Genomic DNA, 19266 nt, shown 5'->3' on the forward strand with positions numbered 1-19266 from the left:
TCAGAGCATCCCAGTTAAACAACCAAACAGCCCAAATCCGTGCCCTCACCGGGAAGAGCCACAAAGGCCCCTGTAACCCCCGGCCTGCCACCTCCTGGGCCAGGCCACCGCGTCGGGGAGCTGCACCTCAGGGGGGGATGCGTCACCTCCGCCATCACCACCGCTCCCCAAACTGCCTTTCGAAGAAAGCGAGCTGACAGAGAGCGACTGCCCGTAGCCCAGACGCGTCGTTTCCATAGGCAGAGCTATTTACGCAACCCACGGGAAAGGGCCAGCGAGGCGACCGACCGTCTTCAAAGCGTGGCAGGGAGAGCAAAGGTCCTGCCCGTCCTCCCCAGAGCCCGTAACCAGCACTTGGGTGATGTACAAGCGGTGTCAAATCAAGGAGGCGTCTTTTTTAGATGCCTTTCCAAACATTCCTCTTCTAACAAAAATAAGCCCACACAAGATACTTTGAGTAGAAAAACAATAACTTCCCCGCACGGCAGCTATAAATCACGGGGAGAGCAGAAGATGTCCCCCCCCCCCACGCAGCGCGGAGCTGGCTAGGCTTGTAGGCCTCTGCCTGCCTGCCCTCCATGTTAAAGATGGATCCAGTCGCTCCGTGTGATGCAAATTCAGCTCAAATCCAGCTTCTGGCATACCGCCAGTCCACCCTCGCCCAGCAAAGATCACGTGCGTTCGGATTAGACTGGACTCTCCCAGTGTAAAAAGGAAAGCAATACAGGCGTGAGGAGAAGATTTTAGGGACCAGTTACAAGGACGAGTGTAAATCCCTTTCATCCCTTCTGTCACACCTTGCCACGGGTGAAATAATGAGCTCTCACCCTCGCTACAAGGCAAAAGGTGAAAATTGATTTTTGAGCTGTATGGATTTACTCATCAAACACTAGAAGGGTACCTGGCAGCAGCACGAGGTTTTTGCACCCCTTCCTTCCCCACTGTGCAATCCATTCCAGCATTTCCTGGTTCAGCAACCACATCCCATCACGGATCAATCCACCACGGATCAATCCACCACGCCAGAGACAGTGGCGTCGCCAGAACGATGCATCCCGCCATGTCCTCCCTGACAGACGTAGTGCTGGAGAGCCTCACCTACAACCGGGAACACGAACCCTTTGAGCTAGAGGAAGGGTGAGGTTAGAGCGGATAAGATGTTGTCAATATGATTGCATTGAACCTAAATTAGCCCCCAAAGATTTTTTGGTTCTGGTGTGTACGTGGAGAATTCATTTTTCAACTGGGATTTTCAAACTGTGACTACCAATCCAACTGGTTCTATTACCAAAAATAGTGTAAAATGCAGTAATATCAGCATTCAGCAATTCAGAGTTAAAAAAATCTCATGAAAACAGATAACAAGATTTGAGAAGCACTGGATACTTGATTTTTTTTTTTTTATGAATAGCCCTGACTTAAACCACAAGTCGAGTCGTTCTCCTCACAGCCATCCTTGAAACAATTCCCCTAAATGTTCCTCGCAGGACAGTGACTCATCCAGCACAAACTCAGACTTCTGCTTTCCAGTCTTGCGATGCCGCGGTAGGGTACCAGTTCTCCCGCGCGCTGGAGAGGAAAGGGGAGCCGGGGGGGAGGCTCTCGCATGCAACAGCTTCACCTCCAGCAGCCTGCTCCCACTGAGAGCAAACACGCGAGTCAAGACTTTGAGCAAGGCAGCCATGCAGTGGCTTCATCCTCACGCTGGCAAAACCTGCAAGTCCAGAGGTATTACCTTCTGAAGGCTTACAAAATGTAAGTCGCCGTGATACCCAGCATAAAGGCAAGTCAGGCTTCTAATACCAGCCTGCAATTGCTGCATTAAGAGTTGCCCTCCCCAGTGAGACAGCGAACGGATCGATGGAGAAACGCACCGGTCTCAGAGTTTCTCCACAAACATGGTTCGGTTCCCTGGAGGTGCCAGCATGAGACACCACTGTAGCTTTTTTATGCTGTTCCTCTTGTCCGTGGCTTGCTGCGGTTAGCACCAGGGTCACCGTAGAGAGGAGGATTAGCTCATGCTTCCCTCAAAACTGCCCTTTCAGGCCATGCTCAGGCTTTAGGGAAGGAGCTTTCCATGGGCTTGTGCTCGACTCACTGCCTGAAATGGTCCTTCCAACCAGGGGAGCTGGAAACCGTGTTTCTGTGTTTGGGCATCCCCCCGAAGCTAGACGTGTCCTAAAGGAAACACTTGCTAGAAAACACTTGGAATCACTGATTTAGCTATCTTTCACTTTCTGACCAAATTTCTCAGTAGTCACAAAGTGCGCCGAGGAAATGTTTCGTGACTTGTTTATGGAGGAGCTCACTCTGCAGAAGAGCCGCGCAGAGCTTACCCGTGGCAAGCACTGCTCCCTTCTGAAGGATACTCAGCCTTTGCCAAGTTTTCTTACAATATAAAGGGAGGCCAAATGCAATTTTGTCTCATATTTGACTTTATATTTTTCTAAGAATGTTGACTATAAGTTGTTATTCATCCCCGGTTTCAGAGGATTTCCTACAGATCTTTTACTGACTTCATCCGTAATATATTTTATTAGCCTATGACATAAGATTGGCTTTTTTCCTGCTCTCAGAAACCACAACCCGCTGTGATTTTTTTTTTCTGAGCATATTCAATGAGCAGCTTTCTAAATACTTTTGCTTTCTGTAATTCAACACCCATAAGAGACACAACTTATCTATCCCCTAACAACTAAACTTCTGTTTTCTGAAAAGCACACAAGAATTCTTACTATGAAAGCTGGCAGATCTTAGTTAAATTCCCACTTCCAGCAGGAGCAGCACACGGGATTTTGACATTCATTTTCCTCAAATGCTTTCGCCATTATGGTGCACTTGCTCAGATATTTGCAGAAAACCACAAGCAGACAAAGAGAAATCATCTCAGAACTGAAGCAAACTCTCACAGTATACTAATTGCATAAAATCCAATCAAACCCGTTCAACCTCACAGAAAGGGTAAAGATTGCTAAAAAAATGTGCTGAATATTGAACAGATGTGAAAAAGAAGCCATCAAAATTCTCACCAGTAACACAGACATCCCTTAAGTGCTCTCAAACTAAAGAGTCCCTTGTTATTGAAAGATTTCTTCCACGTCAACCATTCTTACCTTCTGCTCTACAATCAGGGAACTTTTCTCTTGTTTGGGATTAAAAAAATAATAATAACCTTCACCAACACAGCCATGTACAGCACCTCCCCTGCGTCTGAGCAGAGAGGAAGGTCTGCTGTCCTGTGTCCCCCTTAACATTCAGATCTCCTCCGAAATGACGTGTGAGGAAAGGATTTGACCTGATGTACAAGACAGTACATCCCTCCGCCGCGACCGCTCTGTGCTTTGTATGACGGCGGGACCGGGCACTCCTGCGTCCCGCTGCTGGCAGCGCACATCCTCTCAGTGGTAGCGTTATTTCGGTTTTAGGACAGAGTAACAACCAAAGTTAAGTGTTCGCTGTAACAGGCTGTGTAAAGACAATAAAGGTCCCTCCTGAGACTGGGATTTAAACAGAGCAAAGAAAGTTCCCAATTTTAACGGCAGAAATGGGAAGCAAGAGGTTGAATGACTTGCCTGAAGCTACACAACAGCTTACACCATGGAGCAGAAAACAGGAAAACCTGGGGAAAGCAAAGGTGTTAACCAGCACAGTATTTAAATTGCAAACCAGTATCTTGCATTTCAGTAGGTATCACGTGAACTGGCTAAAAGCAGATCTCCCTGGAGCCAGACTGAACTTCTATGTATTCACGACTTAAGTTTGCCCATTTGGTTTTTCAAGCACTCTTTGATTCTTGATAGTTTTTAATGCACTGCATCGCGCCTTCGTTTGTCCTCATTAGGAATGTCAGTTCACTACAGAGGCAAAGCTGAGAAACCATTTGGTTTAGTTTCTGTTAGCCTTTTGCAAGAAAAGGATACCTTTTTTTTTTTTTTTTTAATTGAAGACTGTTTTCAAGCCACCTTCCTCAGTAAAATACAAACTTCCCTCTTAACTAATCCTCTAGTATGAAAGGAAACATAACTCCTTGTTAGACAAACAGTTCATCTTCTAACGCAGGGTGTGGGTGTAAAATTGTGCACAAAATGTGTCTATCAAGAAAATAAGATCCAATAGTAAGCATCAAGATGTATCCTTGTACTCCTGTTCGCTTTTTGTGGCTTATCTTCAATGACGAAGCCGCTATGAAATGTCCTAGGTGAGAAATTAAAATGCAATAGCTATGGCACTGTAACTCCATGTGGATGCTTTTGCTGCAGCCTGAGTGGGCTTGGTAAGCCGCGGGCGATGCCGGCTGTCCCTTCTCCAGGGCACACCATGGGACCATTCAGGCACGGAGGTCACGGCGGTGAGCAGCATCACCCCTTGCCTTCCTGGTGCTTGGTGGCAGATCTCAGCTCGAGACAACCCTGCAAGCACCCTGAGCTGCTGCAGGTGGGATGGCTTAGGTTGAACAGCATCTGAAGCAGGGGATGAGCTAACCCAGGGGAATTTGCCTCCGGCAGCCCCACGAGCACCTCAGTGACCCCTCTGCCAGCAAAGCATGGGGACAGCTGCGCACTGGGAGGGGCGGGAAGGGGTTCAACACATTTAAGACATGGTGCTCCAGTGAGAAGATGATCTGCGCTCACAGCCTTGTTTATACAATTTCATTAAACATTTGCAGCTACAGATTGACATTTTAATTCCTCTACAGGACATTTACCCAGGGCCTCAAAACAAACACATTTCCACTTACCTGGCAGCGTATGCCACCTTTAAAGCAGCAGAGGAATGATCAAACAGGAGTTTGCTCCAGTAAAGCCAGCTGGTTTTTCCAACCTGCCTTGGTCCAACTTGCTCATTTGTATTTAAGCTTCTCCAACCACCTCTGGCTGCAGCCTGGCCAGGAACCTCAGCAGGACAGACACAGATCATTATTTCTTTTTACAGTCCTTTTATCGTTATGATTTCCCTGTTTAAGCAGCAGCTGTTTGGGTGACCATGCAGTTACTGACCTCCCCGGGGTACACGTACCATAGGGAGCAGAACAGACTCCGGTCACAGGAAGCCTTCAGGTGTGCTCCTGGAGCCCCTACACCACCAGCATGAAGCAACACCCGGAGCACGTCAACAGGAAGAGACGGGCGGCACATCTGTGCCGTGCAGGAGGGGACATGAGGGCCAGGGAGGGAAGGAGTAAGAAAGTGTGAAAAGAAAAAGGGAACTGCTTTCTGAAGGTCTTTATTTATAAATTGCCTTTGGGCCAGACATGGTCTTACTTCCTTTTCTTAGAGATTTGGTGAGATCCCTCGCTCTGTCCCTCTTAGGAGAGCCAAAAGGAAGACACTGCTGACGGGAAGCAGAGCTAGGAAGCAAGAAGACTGGAGAAAGTCCAGTTGGAGTCACTCGTACAGCTCTGTTCAGCAGTTTGGGGTCATAAAGGCTCCTGGCTTCAAAAAGAGATCAGGCAAGGTGAATTATTCAAATCAGCTCTATTGGAAAATAAGTGCATGAATAGTTGCTGCCCTGACAATAACTGTGAGCTGAGAAAGCTGCAGTGCTATTGACAGCCAGCTGGGCCAAACGCCGCTCTCCGTCGCACCCAAACCACCCTATCGATTCAATGAGAGCAAACTCTGCCTTTCGGTGCACTGGCACAAGGTCTCCTTCCCAGAGGCAAATATCCGATTGTCCTGTCCTGGCAGCCTGGGAAGTGCAGACAGGACACGCACGGGGTAGGCGAGGGCACGCCGCAGCCGACACCGTGGGACAGAGGGCTCTGGAGGGTGCTTCCAGGCCCCCGGCTGAGAGATGCTGTGGGTGTGCTCCCGGGCAAGCCTGAGCCCTGGTGCCCCTTTGCAAAGCCAGGTAAGGCCAAGCCCTTTCCTCCTCGTGCCACGGAGGACAGCTGCCTGCCTGCCAGAAGGGACAGCCCTTGCCTTCTGTGTGCTCTCCCTCCTGGTTTTTCTTTCACTGGCCGATGAGGGTCATCCCTCTGGAGCCACAAGAGCGAGAATACTCTGTCTTGCTTATTTCTGCCTCCACTTCCATAAACAAAAGGGGAAGCAGGACAGGAATATGACCTTTATGGCTTGTCTGCACTTGGAAGCATACCAGAACAGATCTTCGGAGATGCTTGTTTCAACTGCTGCTGTAGCTGCTACAGCAGTGGCCCCCGTATGGCCCCTCTTCGGGAAGGGCAGCTCCTGTCTTATGTGAGAATGTTCTCATCTTCCAGAACAAGCTTCCACATCAGCCCTTCCACACGGACTGCAGTTTTGGTCCTGCTCGGCTGCAAACACCAGCCAGGCTGTGAAGGTCAGGGCTGTGAAAAAGCACAATGCTGCACACTGATGAAGCCCCGCTAGGCAGCAGATGCGTGTCTGCCGCAGAGCTGAGCTCTTACCGGCCCCACTCACTGCCATGAGCAACCTGACTACCGGGGGGCAAATCGCAGCCCAGATAATTGGCACTAGTCCTGGTTCACAAGCAACTTTTTAACCCAACATTTTGTGCCTGTGGCACCTCCGGTCGCTGCTCCTGCCTCGCTGCCTGCTCTGTGCTGGTCCACGCACGCATGCAGGCATGTGGCGCGGGGAGGTCATCCCACCAAGACAGGAGCCAGCAGAAAAGGCACAGATCCCACTTCCTCTACCTCTCCTTGCACCAGGCCAGGTCTTGAATTTGCATGGGCGCTTGTGCCAAAACAGCAGAGGGGCAGCAACGAGCAGTCCCCAGGGTGGGCTGATCTGCCCCTGTCCAGGGACACAGAGCAGAAGAGCTTCACCAGCAAAGCACCACCCATGCAGGGAAACCATCGGCTCGGGTCTGTTGCTCAAAGACCACCTGAGCCTTTCTCAGGGCGTGAACGATGCAGCTCACCCACCTGGTTAAACAGGGCTCCCAGCCCTCCCGCCAGCCCAGGGAGATGAGGGCACAAAGGACACGCACGGGCATGCTGCAAGGTAAAGCGCATCAGTCAGCTGTCAGCAGTGCTGCGCTCTGGCATTCGCAGGTGTTTTGGAGGAAACTAATTGAACTATCATAAAACCACTCCGAATGTTGGTCCTTAAGAGAATATCCTAACTAATTTGTTTATGGTGGAGGCTTTGTGTTGTAAGTTGCTGCTCATTTAGATCAGCATTCAGTGCCAATTTCCACCCCGCCCCATTTCCATCTGTATTAGACAGAGCTGGCAACATCTTACCTCCAACGAAAAGAGCATCAATATTCCTCGGCAGCAGGCAGGGGAAGCTCTGCGCAAAGCCAGAATTTTAACAGTTTAATGGATGTGCAGCCTTGTGAACCTGGAAACTTTTGCTCAGCCAGGCTAGGTGGTTCAGCCCAACCACCTCCCTCCATCAGTGTGTCCACCACCAGAAGGGAAGGAGAACAGGTCCTCTTCTGACCCATGTACCTTCTGCGTGGCCACACAAATGACTGGACGGGAACAACTCCTGAACCTCACAGACCCTCTCTGTGGACCACAGACTCATTTCTTAAAGCATGTTTTCAAGTGACTCCTCTCCTCCTGCCTGGGCTTCAAGAAACTTCCCCTCCACGGGATAAACAGCCTTTTCCTCGGCTTGATTACAGCAATCCTAAAATTGGAACTGAGAAGTTAACAGGAAGAAAGAGCTGGGATCTTATTGAGATCAACTCTATTTCTGTCACATTGACTGAAATAGGCAGTTGACCTTGTTCTACTTATGACTACCACAGCGCAAGCCACAGCCTGCTTTATCACCAGTGTGGGGCAAGCAGGTACAGCAGAGGCTCCTCAGCACAAATCCCATGCCTCCCACCACAGTTGAGCAACCAGTGGTCACTCCTGTGGAGCCAAAGTCAGGCAACAGGGAAAGTGGAATTTGTACTAATAGGCTCCAAATTTTCATCTCGTTAGTCAATGAGCAAAGTGCTCTGGGTCACAGGACGAGCTTGTGTCCCTCCTCCTCCGCCTCCCCGAGGTGGTGAGCAATAATTACGCTCACCATCTTCCTTACGCTGATACGACAAACCAGTTTAACTACAGAGGGTGCTTCCCTTGCCAGTCTATTGTACCAAAGGCCAATGAGCCCTATGTGGGTTTATGCAGCTTTCAGTGAGAGATTTTCCCTTTGAAAAAGGATGACAGTTTAATCAAAAGCATCTCTGGCCTCCATAGAGCCACCCTCCCACCAGAAAACCACTCCTTGCTTCCTTCTGCTCTCACAGCTGCCAGCTGGGTCGCACAACACGCCGAGGTGTGGTGCAGGTGAGACGAGGCGATGGGAGACACCAGCTTGCAGGTTGCTGCTGCCAAGTTCTTTCCTTGGGAGGTCACCAATGCTTTTAGCTTAGCACGATGCGCTGGCCTTGTCGAGCCTTTAAAAAGGGCATTGCTCCAGGGGGAACAGCAGGTTCTCTCGCCACGGTTCCAATGTTCCCTCTTCCTTTGTGGCGTGAATATATTAAAGCCACCAGGAGATGAGGGAAGGACATTGAGGGTTAAAGGTGGTAGGAGAAAACTACAGGTCAATTTGGCTCTTACAGGGTGAGCCTGTCTCTGTGGTTCATGCTTGTGACCAAACTTTAAAGCAGGCAGACTACGCTCTTACCACATAAATCAGTGCAGGTCATTCAGGTAACAGAGCAACGGGACAGTATAACCAGCTAATCAGTATAATCAATGCTTGCAATTGATAAAAATTTTAAGGCAAATCCTGCTCAGTTGACCCATGAGATTGAGGGACTTCCTAAGGGACTTCTACCACTCTTGGTAGAAGGAAAACAACATGATGTAATCGAGGGAGAAGAGGAAGGTGGCTCCCTCATGTCCGCTTGCAAGAGTACAGCAAGCAGTATTTGGCCGTAAATATAGATCTTGTGCAAAATGCTTATTCTTGCTTAGAAGGTAGATTACTCATGCTTGGGTTAGGCTGGCTGCTCCTAATAAGAAACTGCGGTGCCCTTCTCTTATGTGTATATAAGGCACAAAAAAACCCCCGAAGCTTATTTAGGGTTAATATTAATGTGTCCAGGCATTTCTTACGACTTCTGTTTTCCCACGCTGATGATCCTGCAGCTGATGGATTGTGAAACCACAGTGCAGGGACTCACACAACAGATGTCAGCACTGGAGATTACACATTACGGGCTTGCTTCCCCAGCCCACTGAGAATTATCACAACACCTACCATCTACTTAGATACCTCCTTGAGAGATTAATTTGTTGGTTGGACCAACAATCATTTTTCCTCCTGCTACCCGCCGAAAGCAATTCGGCATGCAGCCAACAGCTGACCAGTCCTTTTTCTTACACCAGTCCAATCCCTGTTCTTCTCCCGACCTCTAATGAACTCCTTCAGTCTTTATAAGTACTCCGTTCTCACTAGGAGGCCACATGGCTGCTCCCGAGCTGGCTATAAAATCCCTACCAGCAAGCAGTGGCCCTGCCTCCACATCCCAGAAGCACTTCACCCTGCAGCTGGTGCCATGTATTAGAAAGACATGTCTTAGTGAGATGCTTGTGTCATAGTTTTAGGTCACACAGTTTTTCTCTGACTATGGTAGTCTCTCAAAGAGCACAGCTGTATCTTCAGTGTCTGCTCGTGGTTTTGGTCAGCTCAGCCCTTGTTTCTCTGTTCAGCAGCAAACTGCAGATAGTGGGAACTGGATGGGCAAGCTCTAATCACAGCCTCCTTCGCTTTCTCAAAGCTGCACCTGAACTGATATGCATGGTGGTATTCAGGGAGGTGTGGGACTGGCTGTCACTACTGTAACGATCATTAGCATGCAACACCGTATTGCTCCATTACTCCACCGTGGTGGCCTTTTGCAGGTGATCTCTGTAATTCGTGGGTCATCCTTTGAGCTCTGGCTGGAAGGAGTCACTACAGATGAAAGCAGTGGTAGTACCAGTCCTCCACAGCCGAGTCAGTGTTGGCCACACCACCCACATGGCAACAACCGCACCAGCCCCCAGGTTGGCCTCCTTCCTCACCACCGAAGAACAGTTTAGAGTGCCCTCATAGCAATGGACCTTGTGTGTCCTCAGAGAGTTGTCAGCACGTTGACTAGTCCTCCATGCCACCTACATGAGATGAGGAAAAGAGGACCTGGCACTTTGCAAGCCATTCCAATGGTGCCATACCCAGAAGTGGCCCTACAAGCTCCAAAGTGACCATCTGCACGATAATGGGTGGAGGGGCATGGTGGCTTAGAGATCCCAGATCTTAAAACCAGACTGTTTAGGACATAAAAGAGTGATGAGCTGACGCAGCAGGAAGAATCCAGGGCAGACGTCTCTCAGCCCCAAGATCAAACCAGTAAGAGCGTGCCAGGACACGCATCAGAATTTCAGTTCTATGTGAACTGAAAGCATTGTTTCCAAATTCTGCTCCTTTTCCTAAGCCCTGCTCAATTTTGCTTTTATAAACACACTCAAAGAACGCTGCTTTCCCCTCCTTCTCCAAAATAAGGCCATTAATTACAGAGATCTAATAATAAAGATACAGTAAACTTGCAGGACTTTGTATGTTATTTATGATGTGGTGACTCAGCCTTAAAATGCTCCAGAAGCCAGTGTAAGTGGCTGTAACCTAGCAGAAGAGAAAGGTTTCGATAGCAAAGTCAAGTAAAACAGTCACCTGTACACCAGGACTGAGTATTGTGCAAATATTTCCAAGCTGTGCCAATCATTTGTGCTGCATCAGGCAAATCAAGCGGATTTCCTCAAAAATGAAAAGGATTTTTCCTAGCGGAGCGAATGCATTTACTATTAGTCTGATTAAAGTAGTTTTCAAATATGACTAATGCCATCTGGCCAGCAAGAAAGTAAACAACAGCTTTTTTTTTTTCCCCCTGTCAGAGGCAGCGGTACTACAGCAAACACTGTTGCTCCAGGTATCATGTGGGTTTGCTCTGAGTCCTGTCAAGGGACTTTCATTCAGGATTTTAGTCCTTTTCCTTTCTAGGCAGTGATGCCATCCAGATGAGGCACCCAAACCACCCGGATCAGGCACCCGACCATCGCTGCCTAAATTAGACATCGCCCCCGGATCACTCCAGTGCTCTGAGTCACCCCCCTGTTCGCTGCTTATCGCAGGAGATCTAAGAGGAGATGCCAAAGTCAACAGTGCGAGTAATTACTCACCGTGGTTCTAATCGAAGGAGTGTAATAATAAAAAGTGATGATATAACGAAGTGAAAGATTCTTTCTTGATGAGCATTAATTTAGTCACAGTCACACAGCCCCTGGGAGCTGTGAGTAGATTATGGTCTTCAGGTGGGGCAACAGACGTGGGTTTGCTGAGCCTCTGGCCATTATGGGATTAATGTTCAGCAAGGAGCAGTTACCATCCCTGCACTCACACTGCAAAAGAAAACTCTGTCTCGCCATCTCCCTGACTCCTTTTGGCTCTTCCCCTTCCCAAAGAGGGGATTACACCCTTCATCTGGTGTACGATATCCCCGTTCCCCTCCACATCCCGGCCCCATTCTGCTTTGCCGCTTGGCCAGGGAAAATCCACCCAATAAGCACTGCTCGGGCACGTGTGGTGTTTTGGAAACACCACAGAAAATCACTAAGGAAGAACACTTTTTCCAAGAGGTATTTCCAGAGGCATTGCAGTAGACGTGCGCGTTGACAACAGCAGCTACCAGATCCCCGTGTGTCTGTACAGGCGCAACACACATTCAGGAAGATTTATCTTCTCTGTTTCTTTACTTCCAACAGTACTGAATGACTTCTTCAGAAATAAACACTCCAAAGGGACTTTTCCCATTATATTACTGAAGATGAACTTCCCTGCCCACATGGGCAGCTTTATATCGCAATTCAGCAACTACTAGCAGTAGCAGCACTGCCCAGGGTCTGTTGGAGGAAAGGGATGGGAACTGGAGTTTCATTACCCTTTTAAGCATAGATTATCGATTAAACAGGTTCCAAAAATAAAAAAACGTAAAGGATTGAAACTTACGGTTTGCATTACCTTTAAAAAAAACCAAACAAAAACACAAAACAACTTTCTGATATCATGGCCAAACAGGGGCCAGCAAATGTCACAACTCAGGCCAGCAGCATGTCCAGAAGGACCCGTAGGCACAGCTGAGTACGCCAGCGTGCTTGTGCGCTGTTCTCACTGGCGCACACGGAGAAGCTCTGGAGTGTGCTATACACTCAGCCATACGGCAGCCTGCCCATTTTGAGGACAGAGAACAAGCTCTGGGTCCACACCTGAATAATTTCCCTTGTAGCTCTGTGCCCCGTACCTGCAAACGGCATGCTTAAATCTGTGCCTGCAGCTAGCAGACGGGGGCAAATCTATTTACTATAAATTTGGCCAAGAATGGGGAACCTACGCTATAAAAAACATATCTTGTGTGTGTTCAGTGTGAGAGATGAGCAACTCAATGTCAGTTTTTAGCTCCAAACTAATTTTAATGGCTGAACCGTAAGCACTCAAACAACAGCGTAATGGAAATCGTCACAAGCCCTTATCTGCAGCAGCTCTGCCAGCTGCTGCTGTGATGCTGTTTTTCACTTCTAACTTTTATTTTTTTTCTCAAAAGAGTCTTTGCCTGTCACCTAGTTATCTGCAGGATGAGCAGAAGAGGGATTGAGAAATGTGCAGGAAAATTGTTTCAGACCCATGGAGGCTCTGATAATGAATCACCAAAGCTTTCCCTGCCAGGGAACACATTTCACTGCTTCTCCTCAGCCCTCATCCTCCCACCGCTCTCTTGTCAGGGTGTCAAGAGCAGAAGAGAAGAGGGGTCCTGCAGTTCCCAGGCATCCCGTTTGTTTGTCCTGCCCACTGCCTGGCCCCCTCCCAACTCTTGGCTCACACCTTCATTCCCAAGAGGGGCTGGGATAGTGCAGGGTGCCTGTGGCAGGGATAAACTCAGCTCCTGGTGAAGGAAATAGCGATGTTCCCACCTATAGATTTAACAAAATCAGCACCCCTTTTGGCTTTTGATTTAGGTACCACCTGTGTCTCACTACACTGCCTGTGATTAGCACTAATTGTAAATGCCACGGGAGTGAGCAACGTCCTCTGTGTTAAACACAGAGCAGCAAACAATTAGCGCCCGATACATAAGTAAGGAATTGCTTCATCAGGCGAAGGATGTATGCAACTGCCATGGTGGATGATAAACAACAGGTCTCTTCATCTGTTCCATTCATCACTGCAAATATAAGTCATCTCTCATCCACAGCATTTCTTAAAAGACTACAGTGTATTATAAAATTATACATCCTTTCAAAATAGATGAAATAAAAGTTTAAGAGGACAGTTGTGTGATTTTATGGATATTTCATTCATGACTAACTTTTTCCAGAAAAAACTTTATGTAAATAAAACTTCAGCTTGGGCTCAGGAGAGTGATGGGGGCTGCTATCCTGGCTGGATCGATGTCCTTCAGCCTGCCGGGGAACAGCAGGGACCTCGAGCCACTTCTCAGGGGACTAGGACATGCACATTCCACTAAGGCATTCCAAAGAAACAAAGATATCAGGAAGAGCTCAAAAATTTTAGTTCAGACTGCAAACTTTGGTGTGAGGATCTTACACAGTGCAGATTTGGGGAGGGAGCGGGACGAGGAAGGGAAAAGGAGGTTGTTTTCACCTGATTGCTTGTTCAGCCCATTATAAAGGAAAGGCTTTGCAAAATTCAAACCTAGCTCAGTGTAAGATTTGGGAACGTGCACGGGTAAGCAGCTGGGAGGCTTTGTTTTGATTTTTTTCCTTGATATTGCTGTCTTCATTGCTACATTTGCTGAGGTCAGTATATAAAATGAGCCTGCAAGCAAAAAGGTGATAAACACAACTTTTCTCCTTGACAATGTCATGCCTTCAGACTTTTCACCCATAAAATTTAGTGAGGTCTGAACAACTATGCATATTAAATAGTTTCAATTTACATAGTGTGCATAGGTATATTTACACACACACACACAAAATGCTTTTGGTGATTCCCCCCATGCTATACAAACTGGCGTTGCTGGCAATCCCAGTGACCCACCTACTCTGACACAGAGCCTCTGAGAGCAAAGAGATTCAGCAAAAGATTGAACGAACCCCTCAACGGACAACCAAGGAACGGCTACAGTATCCAAGCCTTGGCAAACGCTCCCGACGGCAAGACTTGTTAGCGCTTTTGATTCCTTCTAACAGAGTTGTTAGGAGCAGTCTCATTAGCCCTGTAAGTGTTTCGTTCACTCTCTTAATCCCCGCTTGCCTCTTGACCTTGAGACTCTCTCCGCAAGGAACTTCCACGTGTTAATTACGCCTTGTGTAAAACACAGCGTTATTACTCCTCACACATTTGCTGCCTCCTAATTTTCTGGGATACTCCCACACTGCCAGAAGCACCACAAAAATCTGGTGACCTAACTTCCCCAATTCACGTGCTAGTTAGCCGAGTGAAAAGGGCTGTGATAATCTCAGGCGGGTTGCAGTGAGCTGTTCCCTAATCTTTTGGGTTGATCTTTCCCATTACAGAAGCCTTCCTGCTCCTCTGTGACTTTATTCCCCTGCTAATGAACAAAATGCCTGGGAGAAGAGTCACGCTGGATCCCCATGATGAGCTCACTCGTCTTCATCAAGGCACAACGTTTCACAATTTGCAGTCTTTCATGACCATGATGACCGGAGTCAACCAGTCATGGTCAGATATTCACAGTAAAGGAAAAGCTTTAAAGGAAAAACATTCGTTATCAAGCTACAGAAAAGGGAAACAAAAGGTGATTCATGAGCTTTATACATTTAGAAATCAAAACTGGCACAGAGTTGGTATCTGGAACGGTGGCGCAGCATATAAAAAATGTGAGTAATTTTGGCAACTACCCTCCGACCTGCATGCAGCTCACACCTTACCAGGTCACAGAGAGCTGATTTTCTTTAGCAAGGGAATTACATGTAACCCTTGTGGGAGGCAGAAAAGAGGTTTTGCTGAAATGCCACCACCAGTAGAAGGTGTAACACCTACCCAAGGGTTTCACAGTGCCACGGTTTAACAGCAGTCAGGTGGATGTGCTATAAAACACGGCCATATCCTACAAACTCTGCATGGGACTCGAGAGATTTCAAAAACAAGTCTCCTCAGGCTGCAAAACACCTTCTTGGTGGTACAGTACCACAGCTCCATAACCCACTGTTTAGAGAGAGGATCTTAGTACACCCTATGCTTAAATATACATTCCCAGGCAGGATATAGTCTCTTAACTTTTCAACTCGGATCTACTTGACCAAATCAGCCGGTTTATTTTTGTTTTCCCCTGAAGATAACTATTTGTCAGCAGAAAAACAAAGGATTCACACACTTTTTCTGTGCTGATGGACAACTTTTTCCAGGCTTGCAGTCTGGATACCAGAGAGCAGTTACCACTGTGGGTGTAACAACAGGCACTGGTATTCCAGGTCCTGCAGAGCTGGAGGAGCACAATAACCCATTGCTAATGTATTACCTTTAAAGTACTGCACACCCACCGTACAGTAAGAAGATCAGGGACAGTATGTCTTAGGACAGCTGTGGGCAAGAGTTGCCAAATGTCTCAGACCGCTCCTTTCTGCACAGACATCAGGAGCTAAATATTACAGTGTATTTAAAGGCCTTTTTGCCTCCCAGTTCCCTTAGTGCATCATTTTACATAGCTCCGTGGAGCATTAAATCCAATTCAATATTGCCGCATGCAAAATAGTAAAAATCAAGTGCCTGAAAGTTGATCTGATATTACAAGGGGAGATCTCCATATATAGTAAAATACTCATTCTCCCCCAATATATATACTTTTCATAAATCAGTACATTAAATATAACAACAACTCAGGTTAGCATAACATATAATGAACTATGTTAGAGTCATCCAACCCAGCTTAGTCACCACACACATCCCAGTTGAAAAACTGGTATGAGTAATTCTGAGTGGAAATCTGAAAAAAATGAGTAACCAAGGTCAACGGTACCAGTGAGGCCAATGTCCCCTGTCACATTGGTCAGAATAGCTCTAATGACACCAAGGGAGTTTTGCCTTTTTGTGCCACTGGAGGCTCATGCCCTTAATTACAAAGGGATAGTGGAAGCTATTAAGAAATCCCTTTACAAATCCCAAAGAAGGGCAGGTATTTTTTCCATTACTACCAATCCCAGTAGTAAAAATCTACCGACTGAAGACTTCACATAACCACATGCCTCGAGCATTTCTGATGGACCAAATGTTTAATATTTTGTTGCCTCAAAGAAGCAAGTGACCAGCTCTGATACTGCACAACTCTCCTGTTAATCTCAGGATGCTGATACTTACCGGGTGACCCTGACCCCAGGGAAGAGTTTCCCCCTCCCCTGCTGTGGCCACCGCCATGGGCAGGCCAGATCTGCAGCCAGCAGCGATGGGCACACCAGCATCCGTCTATCCAGCTGCCGATCCAGGCTGAAGCTGACAACAGAGCCATCGCCTCCAGCTTACGTGCACTGTTAATGTATGCTCAGGATATAGGTGTCCTGAGAAGAAATGACCTGAGAAATAATTACAAGGATTATTCAATGGTGCATTAGTGGTGCACAGCATTCAAGAATCTGTATTCCAGGTCTGGCAGTGAAATACACATCCTGGCCATACTGAAGGTACCACAGATTTGCCACCAGTATCCAGCTGAATGAGAGAACTGAACATCATGCAGGAGGAAGGCAAAAAGAAAATTTTACTAAGTGTCATGCTGGGAGATCACTATGTCAAAAACCTGGCTAGAATTCTGACTTTCAGGTGACACTTGTTAGCCCGAAGGTGTGCCCTGCATTACCATCCTCCCACTTATTGGTATGCCAGGAGAAGCAGTGTCCTACTGAATGAATGAGAGATGGAGGAGGAAAGACCACTGAACAGCCTTTTAAAAAAACTCTGTATATATAGATACACACGCATGGATGCACAGAAACTAACAGGGTGGAGGGCTGAGGTTTCTGTTCTTTTTTTAATCACAAAGTTTCCTTGAGTACTTAAAGCTCAAAATGGACAAATACTCATTTCACATATTCCTCCAAACCTCCCTCCACCTCCTGCATGCAGCTGGCCAACTTGGACTTTTCAGACTCACAGAGCTCCCCGCTGTGCAGACACCCAGCGCAAGGTCCGTGTGGCACCTCTGTCCCACCTAAGCTTTCTGCTACAGCTAATATGAACCAAAAAGGGTGACAAGGGCTCCTAGTCACCTGGAGGAGTTAGCTGTACCTGCAACCACTGCCACAGTCTATCCTTATCTGGGAGATATGAATAAAGCTGTCTACAAAGCTCAAGAATTTTCCCTGTGCTTCTTCATACCTCACACACTGGACGTGCAAGAGATGTGCTGTGCTTGCATCATGCAGGCTTTTGCCACATCATCCCCCTTCTATTCAGAGCCCCAGCTGGAATAAAACCCCTGCCACTCCCACAACACCTCCCCGATGCACTCATGGCCATGGGACGCCATGTGCCCAAGCCACCCCAGTCTGAACAGTCACCTTGGGGAAGGTTCACCTTTAGAGGGGAACAACCTCCCAGTTCGTAACATGTCGTCACCCCAGAGGTGGAGTCCAGTTAGTCAAGAAAGCAAGCGGGAGGCAGCAGGGACACGCGGACACATCTCTCATCGTATTTTCCATAGCAAGTGCGTTAGCTCCCTAGCTCAGCTGACTTTCTCCAAGACAGGTCTTTGGAGCAGCATAAACAGGGGGCAGCTGCATTTGTAGGCAGAGGCTCTGCACCCATTTATCTTCCGGTGAGGATTTGACCCCTTTCTATTTATCCATATCAAGGTCTCTGTTTTCACACATGGCATTTCTACACCAGCACTTCAGTCACCTTCTTCATGCCAGCATCCAGCAATCATGAGCAAGGACACCCAAATAAGAGGGCAATAAAAGGAAGAACTTTATCACAAAAGAGAAAAAAGCAAAAACCTTTCCCACATAGTCTAGTGGTGTCTTTAAGCAATCAACGCACCTCTGAATCCCAAACGCTCACTTTTTCCAGCAATGCCTTGTGATACACAGGCCATGCAATGCAACCTAACCAAATAGATGCTGTGAGGTCAACACAAGGGTTCCGCTTTGTGTCATCCTTCTTGGAAAATCCCCAGTAGCTGCAGATGAACCCTGCCTCTGGAAATCCCCCGCTTGTGGCAGTTCAATCCCTTTTGTCTGTGGACAAAACCCAAGCTGTGTGCTCTGCTCTCCAATGTGGGTACCACGAAGCCAATCTTGCATGAAGAACATTTGGAAAGGAGAGAAGGCAGAGGTTATTTTTGGCCACTGAGATAAGGAAACAAGTACAGGCTGAGGAAGAATTAGACATGCCTCAGCTGGCATTTTTTGTCCTAGGGGACAGGGGAAGGATCAGATTGAAGAGGCAGCAGGCAGGAGAATCACATGGATCAGGCCCAGCTCTTCCCCATGTTCCCGGCCCTTCTGCAGCCCAAGTCAAGCTGAGGGGACATATCCTGACCACAGGGACCACGCTAAGTGCTCCACTATGGACAGGTGGCCTTAACCAGCACTGTGCTGGCAGGACCATTCCCTCATCCCACTGGGCTAGGCTGGAAGTCCTCCAAGGCCTGGGATGACCAAGTCCCTCCTGGGTTACCTGGTAGCTGCAGCCACCGTGTGAATGCCATGGCCATTCACAGACTGCAGCAGCTTTAAAAACTACCAGCAAACCTCAGGGATAGCTGCAGTCCCCGACAAATGCCTCTCTCCTCTCTGCCAAGCAGATCTTGGCACGAAGAAGAGCTTGGCCCAATAAATTGAGGGCTTCCCTTCAATGAAATCAATGCTGGCAGCCACGATGAGCATGTTTGAGGGCAGACACGTGGCTGGCACCACACAGCACTAATATGTTGGCCTTCAGCAGTGAGGAGAGCTGCCTCCTCCCTTCACAAAGGGTTAAAGTGATGTGATCTCATGCATGGAGGGGGGGGGCAGTGTGGTGCCAAAACCCAGGTCCCTGCTGCCAACTTAAAGCTGCCCCATGTGAGGGACCCAACTCTTCCTTGGTCAAGTCTCCACAGAAGTGGATCCTCAGGAAGCTTTCCATCGCCCCTAATGGGACACAAGGAGAAGCAATTTTCACTTAGGACAACATCAGCCATGGCTTCTTTGCCAAAACTGGAGGAGCAGTGATGTTTCCGTGGTCCGCTACAAGGAGCCACACCACCGGCTCTTCTCTTCATACCTCATCAGAAATGGAAACTGAAAAAACCTGAAATACCACAACAATTGCTGCCCCATGGCCTCACGCAGTCACAACCACAGACCCAAGGGCTCGT

General features: G+C 47.9%; 1 protein-coding gene across 1 annotated transcript in view; it reads right to left on the reverse strand.

The window, feature by feature from the left end:
* Positions 1-19266, reverse strand: part of DUSP10 (dual specificity phosphatase 10) — a 76291-nt gene that overhangs the window by 27646 nt on the left and 29379 nt on the right. The gene's annotated exons all lie outside the window — the stretch shown is intronic.

Source organism: Balearica regulorum, chromosome 3 (assembly GCF_011004875.1).
Source record: "Balearica regulorum gibbericeps isolate bBalReg1 chromosome 3, bBalReg1.pri, whole genome shotgun sequence".
Classification (NCBI taxonomy): domain Eukaryota; kingdom Metazoa; phylum Chordata; class Aves; order Gruiformes; family Gruidae; genus Balearica; species Balearica regulorum.